We start from the raw sequence: 17,599 nt of genomic DNA, 5'->3' as shown, positions 1-17,599 counted from the left end.
TGATTTTCCATCCTAAACTCCTAATTCTTTGATCCTTTTCTTTGACGGAAGTGCTTTCTTTTCTTCTGATTCTTCTACTGGCTTTTTGGCTGCAAAGAAGATACTTACTAAATTCTGATTCATTATTACAGCTATTCAATCTTAGGGTGTGCCCAGGTGGTAACCCAGTGTCTTGTGCCATCATTTGTGCTGATCCTTCTTCACCCACTTCACTGCTTCCACCATGATCTGCCTCTTTGACCCATGGGGTGAGCCCACAGCAGCAGCAGCAAGCTGGACCTGAACTTTGGCTTTCTGTGCAGTCCTAGGCTCAGGCATAAGGGCTTTGAAAGGAGAGGTTGTTTCTGATGGGCATGGACTCGCTGCTACAGCAGGCTGTGAAGACAAGATCCAAAATCCTGAGGAGGCTGAAGCAGGATTCGTTTCCTGTACCTCATGTGTTGCAGTAAGCAACCTTGGTGTATCATATAGCAAAATCTGTTCTTTGGATTTTAACCTGCCCTGGTCATCTCCAGCTCCAGAGGGGTCAAGCACAGAATACAGTCTGTGGCTGCCGGAGCACCTCTTTTCTCCTGTGCAGCCTCCCTGTGTTTCAGCTGGAAGCTTCATAAGTTCAACACAAACATTGCAAAATAGAGATTTCAAGGCCACAGATTGGTAGTGGTGGTGGGTGAAAGGTAGAAGTGGTCTTAAATTTGCAAAAATCTTTGACTGCAGTAAAGCTGTGTACCAGGATGTTTAAAAATTTAACATGAAAACAACAGGATGGCAGCCTGCAGTACTGCAGACTTAAAAATTAAAATGTCACCATGTTTAATGGAGCTTCCAAAAGTAATGATAAAAATGTAATTACTTCTGATGAGACACATATTCTATTAAGTAAAGAGCATGGTTACTCTTAATCGGCTTGGGTAACCTAGGTAATTTAAAATGAGTTATATTTCTTAGAGCTCAATATGCAAAGGAATTGGAGATTATATATAGTTAATATTTGCCGGATAAACAGACAGTAATTTAAGTTGATTATGAACAAACCCAAATCCTTAGAGTGATTATGGCCATGCTGCTGTTTGGGGTCAGTTTAACTCAGGCTTGACATTGAGACCTCAGCTCCAAAAAGCACTTAGCTGTTAGATGACTGGGCATAAGTGTTTATGCAGTTTTTCATCTCTTGTGTGGCCTGAATATATTCATACTTTGGCTCCATAGGTACATAAGTACAGTGGGGACAGTTTCTTTTCATGTTTAACACAATTTAATGGACACAATAATAAGGCCTTTACTTTCCTACTGAATTTCAGCCTGTTAATATTGAGAAGACACACATCTTTCAAAGCTACTATTGAATTTGATGCTTAACTTCAGTCAAGAACAAACTTATTTATACAACAGGAACAATATTACCAAACGACCAGTCAGCTGCCATATTGGAAGCAAAATAAAGAATCGTTTTTTGTAACTTGTTTGAGTTAAGAGTCCACAATTTCCCCAGCCTTTTCTTCTCTGTATGCATGGCTCAAAAAATCCTGGAACCCAAAGTGCTGAAAAACACAGAAAAGAAAGTAAACATGCAACATTATTTCTGGCAGACCTTTTTAAAACACAGAGAAGTCTGGTGTGAGGTAAAGCATGATCAGACACGCTAAGCAAATTTCAATTGACTAATGTAACTGGAATTGAATTTGCTGAAGCTGTGTCTGTAACAGGAATGAACTTGACCAGGCAATTGCACTCCATTTTAATAGAAAATAATGAATATTGATTAAGTCTGTGGCAGGTGTCACTGCACCCTGCAGCAGCAGCCAGAGAAGGTAGAGGTGCATTAGGGTACGTAGCAGGTGGTCCTGCCTTCCTGCTGGATTGGCCTTGTGGTGCTGCTCTGCCCCAGGGCTCAAACCAGGCATGCTGGGCTTCGTGTGCATCTGGGGCTTTCTGTGCTGCGGCTCCCTGGGGTTTGGGCTGGGAAATGGGCACACTGGGGCCATCTCTGACTGAGGAGGGGAGTCAGTGCTAAAGGCTGGGTTTTGCTCTGAGAAACGGGGGGATTAATGGGGGGAGAAATGGGGGGATTAATGTCTGAGCTGTTTGTATAAGTAGGAAGAAACACCTCACAGAAAGACTAGAGTGCTTATAGATTGGTAGCTGTTGGACATAATAACAGAGGTTGACTTTCTAATGGACTTGAGCATTAGTAAGAGGAACCTATATGTGTCTGCTATGGAACTGCTGAGCATGGAATATTTATTGTTAGCAGAGCTATAATCAGAGCTATGGAGAGTTTAAAAATAGTATGGCCTGCTGGGAGGAAAAGGTAAGAGTATGTATTAATATATTGTATTTATACCCACAGCATGCTTTTCTTCTGGGAGGTGAGTTTTAATTATAGTACATTACACACATGGAACAGATTTTGGAGACATCTGCATGGCTCTGAGGATGAGGGAGAGGGTGCCATGGCTGGGAGGATGCTTGGGAAGGTGTGGGAAAGCCAGCAGTGGCTGTAGGCAAGAAAGGGGCAGTAGGTTCCTGCAAGACATTTCTTGTGCTTTAATGGAGTGGGATTTAAATTTAGAACTCATATGTGACCCAATGTCAAGTCAGAAATGTGTGGTTGAAAGTGAATAATCAGCTCCAAGTGGCTGCCTTGTAAATCTCAGGAGTGGAAACTGGCCTCGGGCTAGCAGCCGTCTCTGCCGCATCTCTGCCTGAGTGAACTTTAATTTGACTCTTTATCAAGAAAAGCAGGGAGAGAAAGAGGGGAAGAAAGATGAACACGGCATGAGTTGCCGAAAACAGGCATTGTATGGATAAAGGTGATTTTCCTGGAGACTTAGCAAAGAGTTCTGTGTTCCCTCAAAGAAAAGCAGCCCTGTTATGAAGTGTAGTGAGAGGGGAGGGGCCAAGAGAAGCTCAGAGAAATGCTCTAGTTCTGACTTCGGGAGCTGCTTCTGACTTTATTGGGTTGAATGGGTACACAGCACTTCCAAAAATGAAATGATGTCAAACTGGAATTCTACAATCTGGGGCCAGTCTGCAAAGCACTCTGTACTCTGTGCAGGCCTTTGTGCTTTGTTTGCTTCAGCTGCTGCCAAAACCAAATTGAGCATCTCCACAAGCATCCGCAGTGGCACTAATGACCAACACGCTGTGAGAATGCAGAGCTGTCCAGGGAAGGGGCAGGGGCATTAAACACTCTCTGAAATTTTGAGCAGCTCCTGGCTAGGGAGCTTTTTTGTGATATTGCAATGTGAAGTCTTCATTATGAAAAGAGGTTATCAATGTTGTGAAACTTGGAAAACCTCATCAACTCTGCCTTGATTATTTGTGGGTATATTGTAATCTGCCACACTTGAGACCAGAGAATATTTTGAGCAATTTTTCAGAAGTCTCAAGACAATGTAAAATAACGAAGATATTAGTGAAAAATTGAAGTTTTATCTCAGGCCAGTTTAGACTCCTGAGAACTATATATTTTGGAGAAATGTGCTATTGATTTCAGGAGGAGATGCTTCATTTTGTAGATGCTAAGCATAGACTTATTCAAAAGAAAAAGTTCGCAGTGTCAGTGAACCAACCAAGATCTGAAACTCAATTTGCTCTTAAATGAGTGAAGTTACTTTTTATAGTTGTGGTCTGGAAATTTAGCTTTTTATCATTTTCATGGGTTTAATATTTGAAATTTAGCAAACTAAAAATTTTGCATATGTTCATATATTGACAGCAAACAAACATTTATATGAAGTAACACTGAAAATCTATGTTCTTCACACCATAGAAGGTGTCTGACTCCATCCTATTTTCCCTGAAGGAATATCAAAATTATTTTTAAAAAGGAACTTGGATATAAGAATAGTGGTTAGTGAGTATTCATTACATATAGATCTACTAGAAAAAGTTCCATTTTCCATTTTTCCATAAAAACAAAGGTAACATAATCCCACTATTTGCACACCTACAGTGTTCGTGGCCTAGAACCCAAGCATGAAAATAAACAGAAATTCAAGTAGCTCAGTCTGCTCAGCTTATTAAGAGAGTGTAGCTTGTAATACTCACTCAAAGAATTACGATCTCATCAGTGCTGTAATCTCTTCCCATGTGGGGTTTTTTCCTTATATAGCGTATAATTGTTTTTCTTGAAATCATCAAAGTGCTTGAGAAGGCAGAATGTACTGAGACTTTCTAAACAGTAAAAATGGTCTGTCTGCCTACCTTGCCTGGTGCTTTCAGTTGAGTCATGGCATGACCACAGTTGGTAGAAGAAACCTCTGTACTCCAGCCTGCCAGAGTTATAAACTTATACACAAGCTCCGTCATGTCTTTGCTGCGCATTTTTACACCCTTAAACAGTAAAAGAAAACTGGCACAAAATCAACTATAAACTGTGAAACCATCCCCAAGACAAGAACCCAGATACTTCTTTTACTCAGTCAATGGGAAATGAAGCTGCCACTTTGAGCAAGTTTATTTTAAAGCTGAAAGCTTTGAAGGTCAGCCCCAGTGGAGTGACATTTTAGCCAAGGGCAGGAGAGAGCATTCTGTGAGTGAAACAGGGAGAGTTGTGACCTTAATGGAGCCATAAAAGTTGAACAAGACACAATGGAAGTGAGTTCCCATATCCAAGGAAGGGGTTTATATTAAATCATGGACAAAGCAAGCAGTGAAGAAGAAGTGTGAATGCTTCAATGCTTTTTTTTTTTTTTTTTTTTTTTTTTTTTTTTTTTTTTTTTTTTTTTTTTTGGTCATAAAAAGCAGTTTTGCAATAGGCTTACTTTTTTTTTGGAATTTGTTCCTGTTTGGTAACCACCATTACATTCAGATCTAATTCCAGGTACTATGCATCTTACACTCTTGTCTGATGTTGGCTTCTTCAAGTGTGCTGAAATTTCTCTGGAGGAGGGCAGTGGGGCAGTTCACAAGTAAACCAGTGTGACAAGAGCAGCAATGCTCTGATGGCCAGAATCTCCAGTCTGAGATTTCTTCTTTTAGAGATGTTTTAGGTTTATGCCTGGGATATCGGACCTGTAGAGCACTGCTCATATTAAATGCTCTGAAATCGCAAACAGCACACAGAAGGGTATAATCTCATGGTGAAAATGTATTGCGTGTACTTGAAACATCTTGATTGCTTGGGCACAGGTAGAATCTCCCTTAATCCTGCCTGCTTTACTGTAGTAAAGTAGTTTATTTAAGGTGTCTTTCTTGCAATTCTTTCCTATTAAGAAGAATGAAAAATTTCTTAACGCTTACTGAATTTAATTTTTGCTGCCAGCTGAAACATAATCTTTCCAGGCTTAGTGCTTCTAAAACCCAGGTGGGTCTTTTTTCAGGCTTTTAGAAATTTCTAAATTGTTGTTTGTATTCATTCTTTAATACAACCTCTCCACAGAAGGCCATGGGAGATGTGAGAAATGTGGAATATGATGAAGATTTAACTCATCTCCCTAATGCAGATCAGTGCATCGTTTATTGATACTCTTACTGATCTTCAGGAAGAAGTAGAACAACTTTCATAGCCTGATCAATCCTCTGAATTCAGCTTAGGCTCTGTTCTGTGTTCCCTATGCCATGTTTCTCTCACAAGCACTACTTGCTTTCAGGGCTTTGCCTGTTACCTCTTAGTGCAGCAGTTCATTGGTTTGTATTTTCTCTGTGTGGAAATGGCACCTTCTAACAAGATGAGCAAACCCAGCATTATTTAATATGTGTGCTTGAAAATGGGACAAGCTGCCTTCAAAGCAGCACCCACTATGTGAATGGCTTTCCATGGTATCCTTAGCCATCTTTCTTTAATTGTAATTGATGTTTGGAAAGGACTGTATTGATTTGTAGATCTAATTATCTTTAAAGAAAGGAAGAAGAATATTATTTTAACAGGAATATAAGAATATTCCAGAGAAGAGAGCAATGCTTAGTCTCCATTCAGAAGTAGGAGACTGCAATTCCAGGTATGCAGAGCACCTTAAGAGCCTCAGACAGGTGATTAAACACCTGGGAAATGGGAAGAGCTCAGGATCCAGCTGCAGGAACCTGAAAGGGTGAGATGTGAGAGCTGGAATAGTTCTTTGTCCCAGTATTATGGGACCTCTGTGAAGGTGACTGAAGAAACATGCTGTTGGCAGACTGGATTCTGAGGATGGCAATGTCTTCTTGTCTGTCCAGCAAAGTCTACTTGAATGCTAAAATAGGTGGTTGTATTTACTGTTGTTGTCTCTTGATATAGCTGGTTGTAAAACAGGTCACATGAAGTCTTGTAGATCTTGGAAAATACTTGCTTGTGCTTTCTTTATCATTTAAGGAAAAAGATCTGTGCCTTCTCATAACCAGGCTGTTTGAGTGTGAAAAATGTACCTTCAATAGCCTACTAATAGCTTGTTCTGTTCTTAATAGTCCTTTAATCTTTGCTTTTTGTAGGATTAATGATTAAAATTCCCTTCATGCTCCTGACTGCAGCCGATATAAGGTATTGCCTTTGTGTTTCACCCAGCCACTGTGCACATCCTCCCACTCATACACTGCTGCAAGTTGAAAGCAGCCTGTTTTGGGGAATTTTGGACAGAGGGGGATAGGCACATGCTGTCTTCCTATCACTTCCTTGCTGCCTGCTGAGACTCATTGCTTTCAGGGCTGTACAAAAGCTTGGTTTCACATGTTTTGCTCTGGGTGCAGCTTTCCATTGTCTAACAGCAAAACAAGGACAGCACATGAGATTTTTTTTATGCTGAGAAGAATTTTACTCAATTGTAATTGCAGCAGTGGAGGGCTTGGGCGGTGGACAGTCACTGATGATTAGTGATTGTGCTACAGTAATGAACCTGGCATGAAGTTCCTGGAAGAAACAGAAAAGTGTGATCTGTGGGAAAAAACCTATCGGTGCTTTGGTGTATTATGGGAAAGATCACTCACTAAACCATCTGGACTATGGAGAGTTAAGTTTCAAAGATCAGATTCTGCCACAGTGCAGCATTTTCAGGCTTGACATAAGTGAATCCCCATTCTTGTGAGAACATCTCCCTGGGAATGATGTAAATGTCCTGCTGAAGTTCAGAGAGGTGACGTTAACCTATATGTTGGGAGATTTGAGGATCTCTAGAGAGGTGACTCCCCTCCGTGCATGCTGCCCACATCAGTCTGCTGTTCTGAGGGAGCGTTCTGCTATGGTGTCTGCTTTAGGACGCTTGTAGGAGTTCAGACATCCCAATATATGCTTTGAAAAGAGCCATAAACCCAACTGCTTGCTGCTTACGCATGTAATCTTGCACAAGAAAGGCTCGCAGGGGAAAGTCAAAGAACTCTAAGGGAAGTTATGTACCAGCTCAGCTTTAGAAGCATTAGACAGCTTTCTTCTTCTTTATCAAAGAGTGATAATCAACTTTCTTCTTAGTGACAGAAGTAGCTGTAAAATAGTTCTTTTCTCTTCCACCCTGCCTTTTTTCTTGTGAGTTTCTTTAAAGTTTGTTTTCCTTGTATGTACACAACTGCTTCACTCTGTGACTCGATGGAGAGACTTTTTCCTAAAATAACCATTAAAAAATCTGCAAAGCTTCTGTTGTTATGCACAGAACTGCACTTGCTTATTATTTTAATATTTAGCTACAATTCTGGGGGTTTTGTTTTGAAATAGTTCATACAATTAAGATATAGGATAAGGGAATGCAATGTCAAAAATATAATCCTGAGAGGTTATTAATTCTTTCAAAGAAACAAATTTTGTTTGAGTGTAAATTTTTTCAGAGCACTGGGAAATGATACCAAAGAGAGAAGTACAGAGTGCAGCAGATCCTTGTCTAGATCAAGCTTAGGTCATTTGCTTGGGACTGAGAATCAGCCTATAGATTTCTCCAAATAGAATATTTTCCTTAAAGATATTGCCCGTGTCAGATTAACAGAATCAAATGCATTACTTGATTTCTAAGAGCAGCATATGTGGAGAAATTTCTCAGATCTCTTCTGAGAGCTCTTTGGGCGTCTTAACTCCCACTGAATGGGAATTAGTCACCTGCAGAACTTCAGAAATGTGGCTTTACTCTTTAAGCAGCTGAATGAGAAGTTGGTGCTGTGGGATTAAGTCCCTGCCTTTCAGTGTTTTCAGATTCAGATTAGAGTGTGGGGATGAACCCTGAAGCTGCCTTTGGAGTTCAGTGTCTGTATGTGCTTGAAACAGAGGGTTTTTTGAATGTTGCTTTTGCATTTTCAAACAGGCCCCCTTTTTGAAGGGGGGAGTAAAACCATGCAGTAAGATATGCTGGATGAGTCTCTGTGCTTGGCCTTCCATACAGGTGAGGGTGTCTGGTATGTTTTGTGCTTATCATGAGAACGGTACCCAAATTAAGACACATCTTGGTAGCTGATTTTAGTTTTAAGTCCAAAATTGCTGTAAGGAATTTATTATTTTCTGATGGAACAGAGTTCTGCTGTTAGGAACTGACTGCATCAAGCTAATTACAGTATGAGGATGAAAATGTATCATCTCAAGCCTGGGCTTCAGCACTCAGTACTTCATTGATTTTTAGTACATCAAATGCTTACACCAGAAGTGGAGGGTCACAGGCACACAATACTCTGTATGAATTTTGATCTTTACCATTTCCTTCTTATTAGTAGTGGGGAAACTGACTCAATTACTGTTGCAACTAAGTAAAGAAAAAGTATGTTACTTGTTAGTACATAATGGGTGTGAGCTGCTTCTTAATATGAGTCAAATGTCTTTTCATTTCCTGGTCCCAAATATGAACTCCTCTAACAGTCTGTAACACTTCTGTACCTGTTTCGTTGCCTCAAGTGCTATCTCTGATGACCAGAATGTCAAAATGGATCCATTAAAACACAAGCCTTGTGTGTAAATAGATTTAAAATAAGTGAGGCAAGATGTAGTAAGTGGCCATTTTTTTCTGCCCTGTAAGGTCATCTGAAGGTGATAATCTAAGATAAGCACACAACATAGCCTTTAGCAAGGAAGAGTACAGCAAAACTCAGCCCTTCATTTTCTACAGTCCTACTGCTCTCAGCGACCAGTGCTGAATGATCTCTTCTGTGGTTCTCCCTCCATAGGGACACCTGTTTATTTTGCCTATGTGACCTTTTTAGTTTACCTTTCCATTACATTGTTCCTTGCAAGGAGAGGGTGTTTTGCAGAAATTGTACCTGGAAAAAACCCCTACATTTAATTTCTTAAAATGAGTAAAATGTTTGGGTTGATCATCCCAGCTTTCAAAGCAGTCAGTAAGGTTTCACCTGCTCACCAGAAGGAGAAACTTGTCAGCCTCTGTGTTTGGTTTTTGTTTGAATAATAACCATGGGAGTTTCTTGTCTCTGATAGATGGGAAAAATGGGAATTTAAAATCATCCTAGAAATGGTGGTTGGTTTAAAACATTCCTCTGTGTGTTTTCCAGGAATGTATCTTGTATACAAATTCTCAATATATCATGGTAATTGGCAATCTTCCATCCATACTCATGCCTGTTGTTTAGCAGTGCTTTCTCATACTGCTCCATATCCATTTGTTATCTCCCTTGAATTTTGGCCATGCAAAGGGTCAATTTTGCTGTTTATTACACTCATGTGTCATTCTTTATCTTACTGTAATAGCAGACATGAGGGGCCATCTGGGTCTCACACTGCAAACAAGAAATAAAAATTTACTTATTTCTACTGGTCTAGAATACAGAATAATGAAACAGTAGCCTTAAAACTGGTGTTAGTGCCTTCATGTTCTGTTGATAGAAGACAATGAGGTAGGCAGGGTAGCACTCTCTTGCATCTGCCTGTGTAGCAGGATGGAGCTGATAGCAGTCGGTGCCAGCATAGTGGAAGAAGGTTTCCCAAAGCTTCATCAGCCAATCTGCCTTTTCATCCCCATCTTCACCAGGAGAAAAAGTGTCTGAGGGAGAGCTTCAGTCACATCATTCAGGTTAATTCCCTTTGGTGGTTTATAATCCCTTTCCAGTAGTCTAATATAGTGACCAATGCATCAGTGCAGAATCACTGACAATGGTTTTCTGCAGCCCTTCTTTGAGAGGTGACAGGGGACAAGTTTGGTATCCCAAGAAGAGCCAGTGTGGCCTAAGTCTGCATCAGTCAGTTGTGACTGCTGATGGTTTCTCAATCCAAATATTTTTTTTATTCACGACCGAAACATTTTGTATTACTGTTTTTATTGTTGACAGTTTTATCTATGTCTTTATCTGATATGACTCCAGGTAGTTTTGTTTGCTCTAGCATATTAACTGGTGTGAAGTTTTGTGCAGCAGTTCTTCATCTATTTTGACATGTGTATCAGTCATTTTTATCAATTTTTGCCAAGACCAGACTGTTAGAATCTTCATCACAATATTTTTCTGGAATTGCCTATGTGAACCCCTTCACATGAATTCTCTTTCTTGGTGGTTGAACAGTGTTTTCTGAAAAGGAAGATTTCATTTATTTGTATGCTGTTGGAGCAATTTATTAAAATGCTGGCAATAGTCAGTCACTTGTTAATTGTTTTTATCACATTCCAGTGCTAATACCCTGACTGATATTATAAGCATGGCCCTGTTGGCCGGGGAATCAGCCAGAGTCAAGACAGCACTCAATAAGGGTTAAAAAATCTTGCTTGTTTATTCAGCTATTTGGCTTACATTTATACCGTGCTAAGCATATCATGCACCTAACTCTGAACATCATTGGTTAAACCGTAGTGTTCACGCGTCCTTGCAGTATATATAATTGGTTCAGAAGCTCTGTCCACGAGGCTAAATGCTGCAAATTTTCCCTAACTTATGGTCAATGCATCCTGTCTAGCATCCTGTTACAGCTATTGCTCCAAACTTTACTTCCTCCTTATCCCATCTAAGGAATGGTTCAAGGAGGTTTTATCTTCTACTCATCCCTTAAGCTAAGAGCAGGATTGTGCACATGTCCCTGCTTTTCCAGCCGTGCATCCACGTCGCCCAGTGCTGGTTAAACTGAGAGAACCTCTGCTGCTGTCTGCAGAGCAAGTAGCAAAAGAGCAACCAAGACCAGAGATCCAGAGAGGTGCAGCTGTTTTGCTCATGATGACACAGGAACACTCTCTGAGCCAGGAGTGACAGGAAGGTTTCTGACCTTAAGCTCAAAGTACTGCTTTTGTTCAGTGCTCAACCCTCCTGATCTCAGAGACCAACCTACACTCCCACAAGACATCATTCTGGTTTTGGTTATGAAAGGGTCTGTTAAATTTTTTAAACTGTTCTGGTGTTTTCCACTATAAATTTTTCTGCCTCAGTAAGCCCAAACTTTCCTGTCTTTGTTACTGTTAAAGCTGACTGAAAAATATGTGTGGATGAGGAGTTGGCTCAGCCCAGCCAGATTTGGTTTTAAGGGGACATTTCATGACTTACTCTTTTTACCCCATTCAGAGTTTCTTTTATATTCAGTCCCTCTGAGACAACCAATATCTCTAATTTTTCACATCTTTAGTGAAGGAATGAAGCAGTCTGAGGCTCTGTCTGCTGAACTTGCTGCTGATCTACTGGAAAATGTATTCTCTGTTTCTTGCAGGTTTATAAAGATAGCATTGGTATGATTTATGTTAGGTCCTGGGTTGGGGTTCTGATGAAGCTGGACGTTGACTTCACCCTCGTAATTTGCTTGCAAGATTTGTTGCATCCCTACAGTACTCAATCTTTGGCACTGGGACTAATCAGGCTAATGATCCTGCTCTTGCCCTTGGGCTTCTCCGGCATGTCGGGAGGTTTTGTCCCACTAGCAACACCAACATTGCTGCCCTACCTGCAAGAAGGCACCTGTCTGCTTCCTTAGTTGAGTTGCTCTTGGAAGGGGAGTAACAATTCTTACCCTTGTACAGTCTCACTGTGCTCCTTGTTCCTGCCTCCCTCATCTGCTTCCTTCATCTTTTGGCCTGGAGATGATTAGGATTTGTTTCATGTCTGTCTTCCTCTGTTCCTTTTCCCTGAGAGCCCACTGAAAGAATAATGTGAGTGTTGGAGAAATAAAAAGCAATCTGGGAACAGAGATCGGGGGTAAAGAAAGGTTGTAAATGAGAGAGGGGAGGTGTAGCAGAACACAGCAAAAAACAGATTCCAAAAGTCTTTTTTTCTGCTTAACACATTTAAACCTGTGAAGTTTGCCACACCTCTAATCTCATTCAGTTACTTCAGTCATATGGACAAACTTTGTGAATCTGTGTATGAGAACTCTTTCTCTTTTTGTGCTAAGTTATTATTTAGAGAGTTCTAATGAGCCATGATTGTGCTTTAGGCTAATAGCTATCCAAGGGATTAAAAATTGGAAGGAACAATTATTTGAGTGCATTATTGCTTTATCTTCATTACTGCCAAAATCTGAAGGGTACTATTACTGTAAGCTGACTTTAATAAGTTGCATCTGATTTTCTTTTAATTAGTGAATTGTTACCTCCTGAAATACTGGTTAATGCCAATTAAGAAGCTGTTGTGTGATAGGTCTAATGTAGTTCTGGTGCAATTCCTCACTGTCTGAATAAAGGGAGAGGGGGAGAAAGAGTAAGTTAGCAAGTTTTTTCTTGATGCTTTTGGCTTCCTTAAACACTTCTTTATTAAATAAGTGTACAAAGGGATTCAAATGCCATGGCTGCTATTGAAGGTTACTTTGGGGTAGCTCTGTTCCCTAGCCCTCCATAATTCTTCCTGTAGAAAAAAGTGTGAGGTTTATGAGTCTGACTGCTGTGTTAAGCAAAGTTGTAGGTGATGTGGAACGCTGGAGTTTTTGTGTCAGTCCTGATGACAGCCTTCAAAGCCCCAGAGGGTGATAAAGGAATAAAACCTCACAGGGATTGGCTTCTTAATGCTGAAAGAAAAATTCACATGTTGTCTCTGGGTGTCCTTGACACATCTGGTGAGATTTTTTTGAACAATGGATGTGGCATTTATGGTTGATGACCTCTTGGGTCAGTAAACAGGAGGTGGAAAGCAGGGCTTCTGGAGCTACAGTAACTTGAACAAGTTAAAATAAGATGCTTGACCCTAACGGAGTGATCATTCCACTTTAGAAATTGCAGGCCTTCTAACACATTGCAGTGGCTTATGTAATAATCAGTGAAAATAGGTAAAACATACATAAATACAAAAATTGACATGCCACTGTCATAATTTTTACATATAATTTGAAAGGCAAATAATGTTTCTATAGTAATTTCCTCTATTTTTGCAGCTTTCATTCTTGTCTGTCAGCAAATGGCTCATTAAGAGCTAATATTAAATTCGCTAGTGTATAAAAGAAATGGGCCCCTGAGCCACTGATTAAAAAGCAAGGTAGAGAAGGCCAAAGCATTTAATTGGAAGCATGAGAGCTGTTAATCCTTTTGTTTTTTTCCAGTCAACAAATTGCAGTTAAAATGAAAGAGGGAGAAAGGCTGTGCTTTTTCAGAACATAAAAGGTTTGTGAAGAAATCCTTCAGGCCCTCCTGCCTTGCCCCTGGTGAATGCAGAATAATTCACTGGGAGGGTACAGTTATGACACACCAGAAGTGCTTCGAGTATTGCAGAGTGTAAATATGAAGGCTTGAAAACGAGGGAATGAAAATGAGGAAATGACAGATAATGCACACTTGTGACTGTTCTTGTGACTCCCAGCAGTTTTTGGTAGTGACATTAATGTTTGAGAAGCATTTAACAACATCTCCTGGATTGCTTTTTTGGACAACTGGCAGTCAGAAAAAGTGGTGAGATGTTTTTCATCTCTTGATTCAGCCCTCCCTTTATGACATTGGATTTTGTTGTGGAAGGATGAAAGCACCTTTCCAAGTTAATGGCTGTGCAGGAGGACGGTGCAGTCACTCTGGTTACTCCAGAAAAAGACTTTTGAGCATTACCTTTCATAAATGTCCAGTGTTGCAAAAGGCTCCTGGAAGGCTAAGGCTTGTCCCTATCCTAGTTCAGTTGGGGCTTGCACCATTCTTGACTATGTTGTGTGTTGTTTGCTGTGTCTTTTCTATGTGGTGACCACAGCTGGGGCGAGGGATTTCTCCTCTGAGCACTATGGTCTAGTGTCTGGCAGAACGGTGTCAGCCATAGCTTGGCCTCTAAGCATTAAGTCCATACAAATTTTTAAGTACTAATGTGTAGCAGCACAAAGGATTGAACGAAAACAGATGTGTGGAGAAGCAAAGAGAACCTGTTCTCAAGGGTTTGAACAAGGGACCTCCAGGAAACAGAGAGCATGGAAAGGGCATCCTTAAAACAATGACTGCAACAAATAAACTGCTCATATATAAAGTGTTTGGCAAACAATGAGCCTTGGAGCAGGGCAGGGAGATCCATTGAATAGTTCAACTCTGCAGACTCTTTTGATTTAAAAAAAACAAAACAAAACAAAAAAACAATGAGAGAGAGAACATATAAATATATAATGGCTATAAATCACTAGGTTATTCAATTATTCATATCCATACAAACTCCCTCCATTTATTCTAAGAAAAAAACCAAAAAGGATTATTTTTTATAGTTGTTTTTTATTATAAGCCATAGAGAAGCAGTGGTAAGTGATCTTTGTTTTTTCACTGTGTTCATTTATTTTGACTGCTTTACTGAGTCAGTTCACTGGCAAAAGTTTTTAAACAGTAGCATTGACCTTTCAGCAAATGGCACTGAATAATGGTGGGAAACAGTTTCACTTTTCAAATCGTGTATTTCTGATGGACAGACACTTGCTCTGTAACCTTGAGGACAGGTCAGAAGTTCTCCTGTCCTTCTGTGGATGCCTTGCAGTAGTGTCATGTGTAGGGATTATTCAGTGAATAACTGCAAATAAAAATAAGAGGAAGCCTGTTAGCATTCATACTGGAAACTTGAGATTAATTAGATAAATGTGAATTATTTGCTTACATCCTTGTAATGGGACAAAATTTCCTGCTGATGTAGTTTGATTGACCTCAGAGAAGGTAAGTCACTGCAATGGAGAACTTGGCCTGTGATTTCTTTATAATACAGTATTGGCTCTAATTTACCATCCATTTTTTATCCCGTTAATCCCAAATTAAATGCCTGGCAATAGCCATTATGTGACAGTAGATGACTTGCCAAGTTTCAGAGTGTGCACACCGCCAGCTGTCGTGGTGCCTGACCCTGCTGCTCTCAGTGTCTGCTGCCTTCAGCAGCAGTGCCATCTCTACAGAGAGGAGTCTTCTGGGAAACCTCAAGAATTAATCCCCCCCACCTGTAGCAAGTCAGGTCCCCACAACGTTTAAATGTTGTTGGTATCCCTCAGCTGGTGGTTCCTTGTCCTCCAGGCTTTGATGGAGCTCCTTGTCTCCTTGTGCTGGGGCAGTTGAGTAACATTTGCCGTGTTGAAATGCCTCTCTGCACCTGCGAGGTGAAGCAGGGCTTGGTACATACCCTGAGCAGGGGAGTGCCCATTCTGTGTGTCTTTGCTTTTGCATAAACAAGATGTTTAATGCTATTTAATGTGGCAATCTGTTTATAAATTACGTAGCTCTGCATTTCACACACTCTGGTTATAGTATGTGAATTTTGGCCAGCCCTTTCTAACTGCTGCTGCAGGTTTTGGTGTTGCAGCAAATACCTCTAGCTCCTTCTTCTACAAGTAGGATCAAGTCTTCATCTAAATCTGGGACACGTTTTTACCCTCTTTGTTTCACTCATCGCAATACTTGATGACCTCTGCTAAGAGAATATCATGCTGAGCTAACATATTTTTGATTTTGAAGTGACATTTTAAGGGTTCTTTCTCTGGCTTCCTGGGGAAGCAGCCTTTCTCATTACTATCACTTCAGTATCTTTATATGCCTACTTACAGCTTCATATATTTACTTTTGAATAATCAACAACATGAGCTGTATCACTGGAGTATTGTTAACAGGCACTAAGGGGGCTGATTCAGAAATTTTTGAGGTAAGGTGGACTCTTTAGTTGATCTTTGTGAGCCCAGTATAAGATTGATAGAAGTGGAAGCACACTAAGTAGCTCCCTGTCCACACTGCTATCAGTCTGAATGCTGAATCTCTTTGATTATGGTTGAATCCTGTCAAGTTTTCTAGGAGAAATTACTGTAATGGCCCTTGCAGCTTGGGAGAAATAATTCAGAATTTGTAACTAAGTCATTACTCTGGGAAACCTGCTGCTTTGAACCTTCCTGTGCAGCCCTTCCCTGATGCCATGAAACTGTCTCCAGTTGATACTTAGCCTGGGTTGCAAACTCTTATTCATTGCTCAGTGAAAACAGCCTAGAGACTAAATATTGGCGTTTTCTTCATTTTGTGTGTTAGTTTATCTGTTCTGTTGTTGTTGTAGTACATAAACTGTGTAGAAAACACTCTCAGAACGGGGACTGACTGCACTCTTGAACCTCACAGGGTTTAGCTCTGAGAATACTGAAGGAGAGCTTAATTTTTGAAGATGAGTGAGCAGCAATGCAATCACTCACTAGATATGCACACTTACTCCTGCACAATTGAAATCTTCAGTCAGAATATTAAGCACTTAATTGAAATACACAAAGCGTTGGTAGCATTTTCATGGTGCTCAGCTTGTTCTTCAAAACCTGCTTATTCCTGCCAACAATTGAGTAAACATGAGGAGTCTTATTTCCTTTCAGGTTGAATTGAGGAGTTATCACATGAGTCACACAAACACAGCCTATTGTGTCCTGTGTAATTTTTCCCCCTCTTCTGCCTTGATCTAACTGAAATAAAACATTCAGTACATACCTCTGTTGACCTCTATCACTGATCCTGTCTCAGAGAATGCAGGCAAAGTTGTTTAATTTGGATAAGGAAGGACTTTTAGACTGCCCTTGTAATCATTACTAAGATTTTCAAAGCCATTTCCTCTAAAGTGCTTTGAAGCCTGGTTCTCAACATGCAAGTTAAATATGATGGAATTAATTTTGTAGATGGCCCCATCATAGAATGCATGATAGCATCAGCTCTGTGAAGAGTATCCTAGTTAGTGTGTTAATTTTAATTATATGGAAAAAAGATCTGTTTTACCCTGATAAGTTAGTGCTTGTCATTGCTATAGATTTTTTGGATGTTCTCCAGAGCAGGTAGAAGTTTAGCTAATTTTAACATGTGAACAGAGAAGGAAATATTATTCATACCCTCCCCCCAAACAAAACTATTTAACACTACTTGAAAGAGAAAATTATAGGCTGCAAACAAATTATACTGTTCACACCTAGACTTTACATGGGTCTTTGAATACACAATGATTACCACTTTAGTATTCCCATAGCAACAGGAAAATAGTAACGTAGATGTAAAGTGATATATTGGTGATGTTCCTCTTATCTTGTCCTTTGGGTAGACTTTCTCTTCCTGTCTGCTGCAGTTGAGTATCTTCTCTCCTGTGCAAAGGCTTTCCAGCTCAGAGCTGCTGCAGGTGTCTCTGTGTGCTGCTGCTTTCTGAAGCAGCTTCACTGTCCAAGTCCTGCCTGGCTGGACATGCCCTTTTGTCCAGGTGGGAGAGGAGCTCAGTCAGTGCAGCATGTGAGTAGCCTCAGGTTGAGGATGAGTCTTCCCCTGCCACCGTGGGCGTGAGGAGCATTCTTTTCCGGCTGAGAACTGGGCTGAACATGTCAGTAAACTGAGAATAGTGGGAGACAGGGAAAGTTTACTCCCATACA

The 17,599-nt window shown here is 40.4% G+C and overlaps 1 protein-coding gene across 2 annotated transcripts in view; it reads left to right on the top strand.

Moving 5' to 3' along the window:
* IL1RAPL2 (interleukin 1 receptor accessory protein like 2) overlaps positions 1-17,599 on the top strand; it is a 385,745-nt gene that overhangs the window by 105,753 nt on the left and 262,393 nt on the right. The window lies entirely within an intron of this gene.

The sequence above is a fragment of the Prinia subflava genome, chromosome Z, assembly GCF_021018805.1.
Source record: "Prinia subflava isolate CZ2003 ecotype Zambia chromosome Z, Cam_Psub_1.2, whole genome shotgun sequence".
Taxonomy (NCBI): Eukaryota; Metazoa; Chordata; class Aves; order Passeriformes; family Cisticolidae; genus Prinia; species Prinia subflava.
The sequence above is the reverse complement of the archived record's forward strand: the minus strand, read 5'-3'. Positions and strand labels throughout refer to the sequence as shown.